This window comes from Chenopodium quinoa, unplaced genomic scaffold (assembly GCF_001683475.1).
Source record: "Chenopodium quinoa cultivar QQ74 unplaced genomic scaffold, ASM168347v1, whole genome shotgun sequence".
Lineage (NCBI taxonomy): Eukaryota > Viridiplantae > Streptophyta > Magnoliopsida > Caryophyllales > Amaranthaceae > Chenopodium > Chenopodium quinoa.
This window is the reverse complement of record NW_018745675.1, coordinates 2,867,500-2,881,568: the sequence shown is the minus strand read 5'-3', so window position 1 is coordinate 2,881,568 and position 14,069 is coordinate 2,867,500.

Here is a 14,069-nt window from a genome sequence, read left to right as displayed (position 1 = left end):
AAATGCTACTCCGAATTTTCTTAAAAAAAATCCCATTCAAAAAAATATGAAATTCAAATTTTAAGGGTATGCTAGACATTTAATAAAATTCAAATTTCAAAGGAAAAAAAAAGTGTTACATCAGTCATTTAATTTCAATTATTAAACCTTATTATTATGAATTCGTACATTGCACGGGGCTAAACTAGTTTAAATAATATTTTAATAAGAAAAATTGTGGCATTAAACTATAAAACATTTCTTATTAAAATATTATCGTCAAAAAGCATTAGAGCAAGATTAGCCCTAGGTCTTAAGACTCTAGGTGAGATCATCAATTTCTAATTTTGTAGTCTTAAGATATGACTTTTTTTTTTATGCATTTATGAAGCTTTGTCTTAACAAAATCTGAAGTTGAGTCTTGAAAATTCAAGACTCAACTTAAATACTTAATTAACTTCTTTTTTAAAAAAAAATTAAAAATTTGTTTCATAAAAAAAAATCAGCCTGAGGGATTAAAGAGATAAATCTGGTCGAGTCTATACTATGTACTAAAGTAACCATTAGATTGGACACTTGGCATAATTTTGTGAAAAATTTCCCTCAAAAATGTTACTCTAAATTTTTTTTTAAAATCCCATTAAATAAAAATGAAATTCAAATTTTAAGGGTATGCTTGACATTTAATAAAATTCAAATATCAAAAAAAAAAAAGTGTTACATTAGTCATTTAATTTCAATTATTAAACCTTATTATTATGAATCCGTGCATTGCACAGGGCTAAACTAGTTTTAATAATATTTTATTTTTAATAAGAAAAATTGTGGCATTAAACTATAAAATTTTTCTTATTAAAATATTATATTCAAAAAGCGTTAGAGCAAGATTAGCCCTAGGTTTTAAGACTCTAAGTGACATCATCAATTTCTAATTTTGTAGTATTAAGATTAGACATTATTTTTTTATTTATGCATTTATGAAGCTTCTTCTTAACAAAATCTGAAGTTGAGTCATGAAAATTCAAGACTCAAATTGAGACTCAACTTAAATACCTAATTAACTTTTTTTTTAAAAAAAAAAAATTCAAATTTAATGATTTGTTTCATAAAAAAAAACGAGTCTGAGGGATTGAAGAGATAAATCTGGTCGAGTATATAGTATATACTAAAGTAATCACCAGATAGGATACTTGCCACAATTTTGTGAAAAATTTCCCTCCAAAATTGTACTCCGATTTTTTTTATTTTTAAATCCCATTAAATAAAAATGAAATTCAAATTTAAGGGTATGCTAGACATTTAATAAAATTCAAATATCAAAAAAAAAAGTGTCACATTAGTCTTTTAATTTCAATTATTTAACCTTAGTATTATGAATCCGTGCATTGCTCGGGGCTAAACTAGTTTTAATAATATTTTAATTTTAATAAGAAAAAATGTGGCATTAAACTATAAAATTTTTCTTACTTAAATATTACAGTCAAAAAGCATTAGAGCAAGATTAGCCTTAGGTCTTAAGACTCTAGGTGACATCATCAATTTCTAATTTTGTAGTTTTAAGATGAGACTTTAATTTTTTTTTTAATGCATTTATGAAGTTTCGTCTTAACAAAATCTGAAGTTGAGTCTTGAAAATTCAAGACTTAACTTAAGACTCAACTTAAATACTTAATTAACTTTTTTAAAAAAAATAAATTTAATAATTTGTTTTATAAAAAAAAATGAGTCTGCGGGATTGAAGAGATAAATCTGGTCGAGTATGTACTATATACTAAAGTAATCACCAGATAGGACACTTGGCATAATTTTATGAAAAAATTCCCTACAAAATGCTACTCTGAATTTTTTTTTCATAAAATCCCATTAAAAAAAATGAAATTCAAATTTTAAGGGTATGCTAGACATTTAATAAAATTCAAATTTAAAAAAAAAAAGTGTTATATTAGTCAATTAGTTTCAATTATTAAACCTTATTATTATGAATCAGTGCATTGCACGGGGCTAAACTATTTAATAATATTTTAATTTTAATAAGAAAAATTGTGGCATTAAATTATAAAATTTTTCTTATTAAAATATTATAGTCAAAGAGCGTTAGAGCAAGATTAGCCCTAGGTCTTAAGACTCTAGGTGACATCATCAATTTTTAATTTTGTAGTCTTAAGATAAGACTTTATTTTTTATTTTTATGCATTTATGAAGCTTCGTCTTAACAAAATCTGAAGTTGAGTCTTGAAAATTCAAGACTCAACTTAAATACTTAATTAACTTTTATTTTAAAAAAAAATTAATAATTTGTTTGATAAAAATTAAATGAGTCTGAGGGATTTAAGAGATAAATCTGGTCGAGTTTATACTATATACTAAAGTAATCACCAGATAAGACACTTGGCATAATTTTGTGAAAATTTTCCAAGCAAAATGCTACTCCGATTTTTTTTATTTTTAAAATCCCATTAAAGAAAATGAAATTCAAATTTCAAGGGTATGCTAGACATTTAATAAAATTCAAATTTCAAATAAAAAAAAAGTGTTACATTAGTAATTTAATTTTAATTATTATTCAACCTTATTATTATGAATCTGTGCATTGCACGAGGCTAAACTAGTTTTAATAATATTTTAATTTTAATAAGGAAATTGTGGCATTAAATTATAAAAATTTTCTTATTAAATTTTTATAGTCAAAAAGCGTTAGAGCAAGATTAGCCCTAGGTCTTAAGACTCTAGGTGACACCATCAATTTCTAATTTTGTTGTCTTAAGATAAGCCTTTTTTTATTTTTTTTTATTTTTTAAATGCATGTATGAAGCTTCGTCTTAATTAACAAAATCTGAAGTTGAGTCTTGAAAATTCAAGACTCAACTTAAATACTAAATTAACTTTTTTAAAAAAAAATTTAATAATTTGTTTGATAGAAAAATAAAATGAGTCTGAGGGATTGAAAAGATAAATCTGGTTGAGTCTTAACATAATAATAAAATTAAAAAAATAATTATATATAAGCTAATAACTTATGTTTCGGTGTTTTCTGTGTCCCTTGGGAGAGTTACAACAACAAGACTTGATTCCGGGCGCCTGTACCTGCAAAATAACAGAGACTCTGGTTGGGTGGACTTCCACCTCCGATGATCAAGTTAGAACGTGTTCGGAAGATGTAAAAAGTGCGAAAAGAAAGGTGGGATCCTCCCGAATTCCGAGATCAAGTATATTCTCGGTGGTGAGAATTAATTATCTGCAATCATTGACTACTCTGGTTTTTTGTGAATAATGAATGTGTTCATCCCATTCCCTAGGTGGGATACATCTCCCTTTTATAGGGTCTTGGTATTCGTGCCTCTATCCTAGGTTACAAAAAATTAGGAATGATGGGCTGTCTAGGGAATTAGGCCTTGAAGGCCGTCATTTTTCCTTGCTGACCTCGAGTGCCACGTGTTAACTGGTGAGTGGCCCTCATTGGACGTGTTATGGGGTGACACGTGTCCCACTCTGATTGGGCCACGTGATGCTTGTGACAAGTGTCACATGTAGACGGGTGAACAGTTTTTAATTGTTCACCTTCTAGGGAAGTTAGGGAGTTGCCCCTATTTCCAACCCCTCTATAAGTAAGGTCCCCCCTCCTCTCCCCCTCATTTTGGAACCTGCATGAAAAAAAAATTTGAGAGAGAGAGAGAGAGGATTTTAGAGAGAGACCCTTGATTCCGTCTGCATTTGACTTCACAAATTTTCCTGCTATTACCGCTTCACACAGCTGGTATATCGTCTGTGTCGCTCGCAAACAAGAGAACCTCTGAACCGCCTGGGTATCTTCCAGACAGCTGCCTCTTCTTTTTTAAGTGGTTACAACCGGTCATCCGCCTGTGCACCCAATAAACAGAACTTCCGAGAACCGTCTGGGTTCTTTTCCAGCAAATTCTCTTGCTTTTCAAGTGGGTACATCTGGTCAATCGTCTGTGCATCTTACAAGCAACTGATTGATTTCCGCCTGCCTGTTGCAGCTGGTCAACGCTTTACCTCACTTTTAGAAACATCTTCGAGGTACCGTCTCTCCTCTTCGCAACTCTTTCGAGCTTTTTACCGTCTGTATATATTGCATTGTATAATGGTGTTTCGGGATTTTCTGTGTCCCTCGGGAGAGTTACAATTTCAAGACTAGATTCCGGGCACCTGTACCTGCAAAACAATGGAGACTCCGGTGGAGTGGAGTTCCACCTCCGACGATCAAGTTAGAACGTGTTTGGATGATGTAAAAAGTGCGGAAAGTAAAGTATCTTCTCGGATTCCGAGATCAGGAGTAATATCTGCAAGTAATAATTGCTCTGTTTTTTGGGAATATTTTGTGAATCATTTCCCAGGTGGGAATATCTCCCTATTGATAGGGTCTTGGAATACGTGCCGCCATTCTAGGTTACGGAAACCTAGGAATGGTGGGCTATCCTGGGAATTGGGCCTTGAGGGACGCCTTTTTCCCAATGATTGAGGTGCCACGTGTCAGCACAGAAGAGGTTCATTTTGAACCTCTCTTAAGGTGACACGTGTCACCATTTTATTGGGCCACGTGGCCTGGGGTATTTTTACCCAAAACATTTGCCCCTCACGGGTGTGACACTTGTCACTAGGATACTGGTGAATAGTTTTACTGTTCAAACCGTCTGTGCCTTTGACAGACAGGAAAATTTCTGAGAACCGTCTGTGGGGTTTGCAAACAATTCTCCATTTTCCAGGGGGGTACATCTGGTCAACCGTCTGAGCCTTTTGCAAGAAATTTTCTGATTTCTGCTTGCTAGTTCAGCCGGTCAACGCTTGACTACTTTTCAGCTCATCGTTGAGGTACCGTCTCTCCCCTTCTCAGCTCTTTCATATATTTCCGTTTGTGTACATATCATTCAATAAATGGATTCACCAACAGCACAACATAGTTTAGAGGACAGCCGGTCCCCTGGTATGGCTGAGTCTAAGACTGGGGGTGTTGCCTCTGGGTGCCTGGATCACTCTTGTTTATCTCCTAATCTGACCGTCTCCGTATCTGTGCAAGACACTATGGCTAGGACTAGGTGGACGACTATAGATCCGGAGTATAGGGAAGAGAGCACTGAAGGTGCGTCTCCTGAGGTAGAACAGGCTGAGGAAGCAAGAGGATCCCTATGGGTGCACCCAACACTCCTAGTGACGGGATCCTCAAATCTGTGAATGGAGACAGTGAAGAAGTTGTCTTTGTATCTGGCGTTGAGGAGGCAGATGAGGCTGCTTCTGAGAGAGACGGGAGTTAATCCGCCTCTGTGTCTGAGTCTAGCTCTGAAGAGAGCAGCAGCTCACTATCACCGATTGAGGATAGTGAGGCAGAGGAGAGATCTAAGTGGAATAATGAGGAGGACCCTTTCCGAATCCATGTTTCTGCCAGAGACAGGGCAAACATGGAGAAGCACCTGGAGGCCTTCACGTCCAAACGTCTTCTTGGTAAGGGTTATGTCATTCGGGTGCCGCCTGAGATGGGGACCATAGCTTGGAAAGATGACCAGCCCAACGTAAACAACTATTTCGGCTGCTATGAGGCGGCTTTCCTAGCCGGTCTCCGCTTTCCCCTCCATGATTCAATAAAGGCTATCTTACGAGGATATGACCTAGGCGTGTGGCAGTTAACCCAAACTCTTGGGTTAACATCCTAGGCTACATCACCGCCTGTGAGATGCAGGGTCTCCATCTCAGCTAGGAGGCCTTTGCCAACATGCATTATCTGAGTCGTATCCCAGGATGGTGGAGAGCATGGTATACCCTGACCACCTACCCAAAATACTTGATGACCCTCGACAAACCGTCTAAGTGGTCAGATTGGAAGAACCGGTTCTATCTGGTTTCTTCTACCAAGGAGCAAGAGAACTATGAACTCTGCACGTACAACCGAAAATCGGATCTGCTAGGGCAGAAATGTAGATTTCCATAAGTCCCAGATGAGGACTATGAGAAAATAATAGAGGCGGGGTATTTCGAACTTACAACCACCGCTCTCTCAACCGGGGAGTTAATAAGTGTACCAAAAAATTGGGTACCCAGACATGAGTTTTTAAGAGATGAGGCGTTTTTATCCGCCAGCGGGTTAAGCCCCAGATTGACAGACGTACGTAGGGCATGCATCCGGCAATATTATGCCGTCTTTAGTGTTTTTAATTTGAGATTTATTGCTTGATAATCTAACAGACGGTGACTTTGCAAAAACCACCAGAAGGATGCTTTCCCAGGACAAAACACCTGCTCGCTCTGCAGCAGACATCCGCAAAGAGAATGCGGAGAAGAAGAGAGTCGCACTGGTGGCTAAAGGCCAGGTATAAACTGCCTGTCCCCTTTTCTCCATTTCCTTATTTATGTATGCACAGTTTTTAACCGATTGTATGAATAATGCCTGGCTCTTTCAGGGTGGAGACAAGGCTCCTAGGTCACTCTCCAAGATGATTAGACCAAGGCCTGGTGAGGAGGTCACCAGCTCCAACAAGTCCAGAAAAACAGTTTCTGCTCTGACGGCCCCAAAGCTTCCGCTTGACAAACACCGTTTGACTGGTGAGGGGAAGAGCATCAGAAACGTCAGTCTTGGGTTTGACCTTTCATTCTAGCCGGGTTCCCCTGAGGTGCCGAAGGGAGGCCAGCCACCCAAAGCTGCAAGCGGTTCTGTAGCGGCTGCAGGCGATTTGAGCCTTTAGCCTCATCCGCAAGGTACTGCTAACCCCTTCAACTCTCCCCTTGAGTTGGGTTGGCCCATGCGCGTCAAATCACATTCCCAACTTCAATCAGAAGGATCTTCGGACAGCCGACGATCTGTTGGTGGCACATATGTAGATTTCTCACCATATCTAACTTCTGGTGCAGATCAATCCCCTCGGTGGCAGGATGTACAGCAGTACTCCAAGGCCATGCTGAAGGCTGTCCCCAAGGAGGACAAGGAAGCCATCCCCGGGATTCATACATTCAATGTTGACCGTATCCTTGTTATGCTGTCTGAGGCACAATAGTTTTATTTACTATCTTTCAAGTGTATTGTCGGCTGCTTTTCTAACACTGTTTGCATTTATTCAGACAATGCTGCGAGTACAGGGGCTTAAAAAGCTATGCCCGGAAGTAGGAAGAGGTAAGACGGGCCAAGAGAGATGCGTCTGATACCACTGACGTTGCTCTGTATCAAATGCTAATTCATGATCTTGAGACTAAAGCTGAGCTCCTGTCACAGGCGGACTCCATCAAGCACCTCAAGGCTGCCCTCAATGAGGCTAATTTGAAGGCCTCAAATCTGGAGGCAGAGCTTGACAATGCTGAGTTGGAGCTAAAAAATGCTCAGGCGGGTCTCAAGTCCTTGGAGGAGACCAAGAAGGAGAACACCACTCTCAAAGTAGACATCGATCGTCTGCAGAAAGAGATGGCCGCTTCTCGGGGCAACTTTAAGGCCACTCTAAAAGCTAAGCAGAACCAGCTCATTAAGGAGAATGAGCAGGACTGTGAATATCGGATGAGGATGTCTTGGGAACTGGTGTATCCGGAGGCTGAGTACAACATCTAGGACCTAGACTACAGGTACTCGGATATTGTCCTCTCAGCAAGGGCTGAAGGGGAGCTGGAACCTAAGCCTTTCTAGGAGTGGGTCAAGAAGAAGCTTGTAGCTGGCGAGGAGGGTGATGATGATGATGATGTAGAGGAGGAAAAGGGAGAAGAGCACCAGGAGGCTGAGGTTGAAGCCCAAGTGATCTCTGCCCCAACTCTGCCTGCTAAGGATACTCCCTCGACTCCGCTTTAGTAGTTTCAGCCTATGGTTGCTGCATGTACTTCTTGCCTGCGTGCCGTGTATTTCTTGTATTCCACAACATTCTTATTTCTCCGGCACACGGTCCTTGACTAGAATTTTCTCTCCCGGTCTTTTGGTCAGTTTTTTATATTATGATTTGCCGACTGTGTCGGTTTTGCTAATCTTTGCAACTTGCATTAATTTTTCAATCTTTTCAACATGCACATATTTTGCCAAGTAGCTTAATACATGCGGTTTGCCGGATGCTGTAGGAGTGTTGCCCCTGGACGAATGTACGCTTGGTTTCGAAAGTGGATTGATTGACCAAGAAATTTTTTGATACCTAAAAGGGGTATGACTGATTTCTTGGTCAATCAATCACCCAGGTGATTGCCCCAAACCAAGCAGGCAGTCGTCCATTGAGCATCCGGGCTGAATGTCAAACGGTCATTGACCGCGTCTAAATTAGTTGGAATGACAGCTGAATACCGGCTGGTGTCAATAAGACATACGATTTTTGCTATGGCTTCTAGGTTCCTTCTTAATTTATTTAGGTCAACCGGCTGTTAAATAATCCTTCTGGGATTAATCAGTCTTTGCCGGTTGATTTCTATGACGAATTTAGTCGTCTAATGTCTTGCTCTTGATGGAGCAGACGGGTTATCGTTTAGTAGCAGGCGGACATTGGCCATCTGTAGTTGCTTTAAACGAGTATTGTTTTAGCTGCTAAGGTTCTGACTTAGCTTAGATCTTCAATTTTAACCGTTTGTAGTGCTTTTGAGCAACAGTCGGTTTTATCCGGCTTAGAAATCGGTCACCGGCAACAAGCGGTAGCCAAAGTTATCCAGGTTTCAATTGATCATTCAAACGGCTACGAATTATCTTAATCTAGACAATCGGTAGGGCCTCTTGTTTTTAAGTTTATAGAGCAATGTACCACACAAATGAGAGATGCTCTCTGCGACGAATTCGCCCAGATGGGTGTCGCTAGATGCCTACTCATATTGGAGCAAGCACTGGTTTTCAATATTATCTGGCCATTAGCCTCATTAATGTCATCTGGACATTGGCCTCATTAGGTTGTTCCAAAAGGAACAACACATAGCTGTTAAGTTTTTGGACTTAGCTTATTTCTACTCTTGTTGGAGCAGACATAAAATTTAACAAATCCGTTTGTACATTGCATTGACGGTATTCATACAGAAAGCAATAAATATGATTGAAAATAAAGCAACTTTTCATTGATAAACTTTATTTACAAAAATTTTGGGAGTCTCAGAAGTAGTACTTTTTCAGGTTGTCTACGTTCCAAGTTCTGGCTAGCTGCCTGCCGTCTGGGGTTTCTAGGCAGTAGGTGCAACCTCTTACTTCTTCATAGATCCGGTAGGGGCCTTCCTAGCTAGGAGTCAATTTTCCTTGTTCATTTGCCTTATCGGTTGCCTCCATTTTCCGTAACATAAAGTCCCCCACTTTCAAGGGTCGTTTGTGCACTCTTTTATTGTAGGCTCTAGTCATTCTCAGATGGTATATCTCATGACGCAAGACGGCGTTGTCCTTGCGCTTCAGGAGTGAGTCCAATGTTAGCCGCATGGCCTCCCAATTAGCCTTTTCGTCATAAAGCATGACTCGAAGGGTTGACTCATAGTGCTCAATTGGCAAGACGGATTCTGCACCGTACGTCATAAGAAACGGGGTTTCATCGGTTGCCCCTTTTTCAATTGTTCTGATGGCCCATAGGACATGAGGTAATTCATCTACCCATAGATCGAGCAAGCCCTTTCAATTTTCTTCTTAATTTCGTCTAAGATGAGCTTGTTGAAGGCTTCAAGCTGGCCGTTTACTTGGGGACGGCCGACTGACGCGAAGCAATGTGAGATCTCTTGATCTCCCAACCAGTTCTTGAGGGTAGGAGTCTCAAACTGAGGGCCATTGTCAAAGACCATAGACATAGGTACCCCAAACCGGGTGATAATATTCCTCCAAATGAAGGAGATGACATCCTTTGTCTTTATGCCTTTGACCGCCTCTACTTCTTCCCATTTGGTGAAGTAGTCCACTACAACTAGAACATATCGTTGTCCGCCTACAACAGGCGTATACGGACCCAAAATATCCATGCCCCATTTGACGAATGGCACTGGGCTGTTAATAGCCGTCAGGTTAGTAGCTGGACGGTGTATGAGCTTGCCAAATCTTTGACACTTGTCACACTTCTTCACCATTTCCATGGCGTCTGCCTCAAGAGTGGGCCAAAAACCTGAGTGCAGATCCTCTAGAACCTCTTTCCCCCTTTCTAGGGTGACACATTTCAATAGCGGCTGTAGATAGCCCTTCTTGAAAAGTTCTCCCTTGTGAATCTTAAAGCTTGCGGCATGTTTTTTCATTGTAGCCGCTTCTGAGTATGCATCCAGCAGAGTGCCGTCTGCTAGATAAGCCCGAATGCCATCCATCTAGGTTGAGCTTTAGTCCAGAATTCCAATGGGATCCTGTTCAATACTTCTTTTTTCCATAACTTCCCAAAAGACTGACCTAGGCGTATCACAAGAGGCGGATGATGCCAGCTTAGAGAGAGCATCTGCATGATTGTGTTTCTGGCCTGGGCACTTGACTTAGATGAAATTCATCAAGGGTCCCGGCCTCATTTTTGACCGCTCGAAGGTATTTGATCATAGCCTGGTGGGTGGCCTCATAGTCACCATGGTATTAGCTAACAGTCGTCTGGGATGACGATATTGAACATGCTGATAATTACTTTGGTTGTTATGAGGCGGCATTCAAAGCCGACCTCCGGTTCCCCCTACATGACGCAATCAAAGCCATCTTAAGGGGCTATGATCTTGGAGTATGGTAACTCACCCCCAAATCCTGAGTGAACATCATTAGCTATATCACCACCTGCAAGATGCAGGACATAACGCCCAGCTGGGAGGCGTTTGCACATATGCATAACTTAAGCAATGCCCCAGGCGGCTGGAAGGCGTGGTACACTTTAACCACGCATCCGGAGTACATGATGACACTAGACAAACCGTCTAAGTGGAGCAACTGGAAAAGCAAGTTCTACTTGGTTTCCTCCCCATCCAAACGTCTAAATCGTCTGCTCCGCCAGTACAATAAGGAGTCGGCTCTCTTGGGGAAAAAGTGTGCCCTTCCGCGTGTCCTTGAGGAGGCTTAGGCACAAATAATAGAGCCGAAGTTTTTCAAGAGGACCACCATACCTCTAGATGATGGCACTGAAATAATTGTACCCAAGAACTGGGTACCCCATCCGGATTGGCTCAAGGATGAGGCTTTCCTCTCCGCCTGTGGTCTTAGTACCTCTTTTAGTAGACGTACGTTGACTGCTTAACCGACACTTTAGTGTTGCCTCTATGGCTCAGTGATTTGTTTTGTATTTCACCAACCAATTTTCCTTTTGTAGAAAAAGGTCTAGAAATGGTTGACTCTGTAAAGACGCCTGCCAAGTCAGCAGCCTAGATCCGGAAGGATCAACTTGAAAAGAAAAGGGCCCAACTGGCGTCCAAGGATGATGGGGTAAGCTCCGGTTGTATGCGATAACTTGTAAATTTTTATTTGTCATCAGAAGGCTTTTAACCGGCTGTGACCTTGTGTTTGACTTTCTGGGTGGAAGTAAGAACGTTCCACGTTCCATCTCCAAGATGCTTAAGCGGAAGGCTGATGAACCTTCCAAAGCTCCTTCCAAGGCAAGGAAAACCCCGTCCGCCCAGACGGCATCATCAAGGCCGCCTTTTCAGGATAGACCAAATTCTGCAGGAAAAAGCCTGAAGGATCTTGGTCTGAGTACTAAGCCGGCTGACAAAGAGTCGGGGTCACTAACACGCCGAAGGGTGGCATGCCACTCTATGCTGCATCGGGTTCTGCAGCGGCTGGGGGTGGGGTGACCCCTCAGTTAGAACCTCAAGGTATGACTTACAACTTTGATCACCCATGGCCGCTTGGGCCTATGCGAGTCAAATCTCAAGTTACTCAATCAGGGGATTCCTCTAGCAGCCGACACAATATAGGTGTCGCCTATGCTGATATCTCACCACATAACTCTATTGGTGCAGATGCCTCTCCAAGGTGGTCTGACCTCCAGCAATATTCTAGGCGGATGTTGAGATGCCTCACCCGGTCTGATAAGGACTCGATCCCGGGGGTGCATCAGGTTAACATGGATTGCATCAACGCCTTGCTTGCTGAGGTCCCTTAACTTTTTGCCAACTGTGTTAACTGAGCTAAATTAACTCTTTACCGACTGAGGTATCTGTAGTAAATTAACTTTTTGCCAGCTGGGTTAACTGAGGTTAAATTAACATTTTGCCGGCTAAGTTTTGCAGGTGATGCTAAGAGTGGAAGGGATCAAAGTCCCGTTTAAAAAGAAGCAAGAGGAGGTAAGAGAAGCCAATAAACGGGCTACTGATACCCTTGATGTTGCTCAATACCAATGTACTATGACTGAAATTAGGACTAAAGCCCAAGCGATGAAATAGGAGGAGCTGGTTAAGGATCTCACGGCTGATGTGGAGACGACAAATAGTAAGGCGTCTGACCTTGAGCTTCAAATTACAAACCTTCAGTCAGATCTCAAGGCACTGGAGGATGCTGATAAAGAGAATACCCAACTTAGGGCAGACGTCTCCCGGTTGAAGGATGATTTGGCCCAGGTGCAGATTGACCACAAGGCTAAGCTGGCGGCTGAGCAAGAGCGGCTGATGGATGAGAATGAGAGAAATTGTGAAGCTCACATGAAAATGGCATGGAATCTCATCCATCCGGACTATGATTGAGAGTTATTCAACTTAAGATACAAGTATGCCTCTGAGGTATACGATGCCTAGTCCCTCGGTCTTGAGGCGCCGACTCCATTTGAAGAATGGGCCGGTATTGAGCCGTCTGATGAGGAGCATGAGGATAAGGAACTCAATGAGCAAGAAGAGCAAGTGCCAGTTGACACTGACCAAGTTCAACCAAGGCAACCTGAAAGCGAGCTCTTATCCGGCCAGGACCAGACGTTGCCTCCACCTCAACAACAACAAAATTAAACTTCGGTTTTTGTTTCCGGCTTGCGTGCCGAGTTTTTCAATGTAATTCCAACAAGAATCCTTTTATTTTTCCGGATGTGGATCCGGTGTGACAATCTTCTTCTCCCGGTCTTTTATGCCGGGGGCTTTTAATGAAATAGCCGATTGAGTCGATTTTTAACAAAAATTTTAATTTTACTATATGTATATGTCTGTTATTTTAGCAAACTTGTTAATGGCACACGACACTTAAAGAGTCGGTTGCCTTTGTCTGCCTTTCTTTTGCCCCTGGACGACAGTGAGGTTGGTAATTATTCAATATTATCTGGCCATTGGCCTCTTCAGTTTATTTTAAACGAATCAAATTGGGCTTCTAATTTTTTGGACTTAGCTTATATTTATTTAAATTTTGCCGCCTGTATTGCCCCTGAGCAATAATAGGTGTTTTATAGTGTACCGTATTAAGGTTGTGTCCAACCAAGATAGTAGCCGGATACCGGTTGTCATAAAACAAGCGATGATCTTTAGCTATCTAGGTTTCACTATATCAAATCAAACGGTTGTGAGGGTATCTTAATCCATACAGTCAATAGGGCCATTTGTTTTCAAGTTTATAGAGCAATGTACCATCCGAATGGGAGATGCTCTCTGCGATGAATTCACCCAGATGGGCGTCGCCGGTTATCTACTCATGTTGGAGAAGACGATGGTTTTAAAAATCATCCGGCCATTGGCCTCATCAGGTTTTTCTAAGACGAACAATACTTAGATGCTAAGTTTTTGGACTTAGCTTATATCTACTCATGTTGGAGAAGACGTGAGATTTTAATAAGGCCGTTTGTACATTGTACAGACGGTACATATACAGAGCAATAAATATCTTTGAAAATAAAGAACTTTTGATTGATAGACTTTATTTACAAAAATTTTGAATTCTTAGAAGTAGTACTTTTTTTAAGTTGTTTACATTCCAAGTTCTGGCCAGCTGTCTACCGTTTGGGGTTTCCAGGCGGTAGGTGTCGCCTCTTACTTCTTCATAGATTCAGTAGGGGCCTTCCCAATTGGGAGTCAACTTTCCTTGCTCATTGGCCCTACCGGTTGCCTCCATTTTCCGTAACACAAAGTCCCCTACTTTCAAGGGCCGTTTGTGTACTCTTTTGTTGTAGGCTCTTGTCATTCTCAGACGATATATCTCATGACGCAAGGCGGCATTGCTCCTGCGTTCCAGGAGTGAGTCCAATGCTAGCCGCATGGCCTTCCAATTAGCCTCTTCGTCATAAAGCATGACTTGAAGAGTCGGC